We start from the raw sequence: 1,193 nt of genomic DNA on the forward strand, positions 1-1,193 counted from the left end.
TATTCCGAAAATCGCATTTAGAACTCGCTATGGGTACTACGAATTCTTAGTAATGCCTTTTGGGGTAACTAATACTCCAGCGGTCTTTATGGATCTTATGAATCGGGTTTTCAAAGATTATCTCGATGAATTTGTTATCGTGTTTATTGATGACATCTTGATTTACTCGAAGTCAAGAAACCAACATGATCAACATCTTCAAATTGTTTTGGAGACTCTTCGGACAAAAAAAGTTGTATGCAAAACTTTCCAAATGTGAATTCTGGCTCGATCAAGTGTCTTTTCTCGGACACGTAATCTCTGCTGAAGGTGTCAAAGTGGATCCAGCAAAAATTGAAACTGTCACTAATTGGTCACGACCTACGAACGTATCTGAAGTTCGTGGTTTTCTGGGTCTGGCTGGTTATTACAGACGATTCGTTGAAGGTTTCTCTAAAATATCTTTGCCGTTGACCTGATTACTCTGAAAAAGAGTCAAATTCATTTGGGGTTCCGAACAAGAATCAAGTTTTGAGGAATTGAAGCATCGATTGGTTACCGCACCTATTCTTGTATTGTCGTCTGGCACTGGTGGGTTTCAAATTTACAGTGATGCTTCAAAGAAAGGTCTCGATTGTGTTCTTATGCAACACGAAAAAGTGATCGCATATGCTTCTCATCAATTAAAGCCTTATGAGGTCAATTATCCGACTCATGATCTCGAATTGGCTGCAGTGATCTTCGCACTCAARATCTGGCGTCACTATTTGTACGGTGAGACCTGTGAAGTTTTCATTGACCATAAAAGCCTCAAATATATCGTTACTCAAAAAGAATTAAATATGCGTCGACGAAGGTGGCTCGAACTTCTGAAAGATTACGATGTTCGGATACAGTATCATCCGACAAAGCTAATGTAGTCGCCGACGCTTTAAGCCGTAAAGTTGTGGAACAATTTTCTTCTTTGATTGTTTCTACAGAGTTGGCTTTGGAAATCGAACGGTTCGGACTAGAAATCTATCCGAGTTTGCAAACGAAAATTCTATCGAATCTAATGGTAGAACCGACTTTAATATCTCGAATCAAAGAAGCCCAGCAAAATGATAGTGAATTGTGGGAAAATTTTCAGCAGGCACAAGAGAATTCTAGTTCAGAGTTCAGAATCGATGATGATCACGTGTTGTGGTTTCGGGATCGTCTTTGTGTTCCGAATA

The sequence above is a fragment of the Cynara cardunculus genome (assembly GCF_001531365.2).
Source record: "Cynara cardunculus var. scolymus isolate 2C chromosome LG 3, CcrdV1, whole genome shotgun sequence".
NCBI classification, from domain to species: domain Eukaryota; kingdom Viridiplantae; phylum Streptophyta; class Magnoliopsida; order Asterales; family Asteraceae; genus Cynara; species Cynara cardunculus.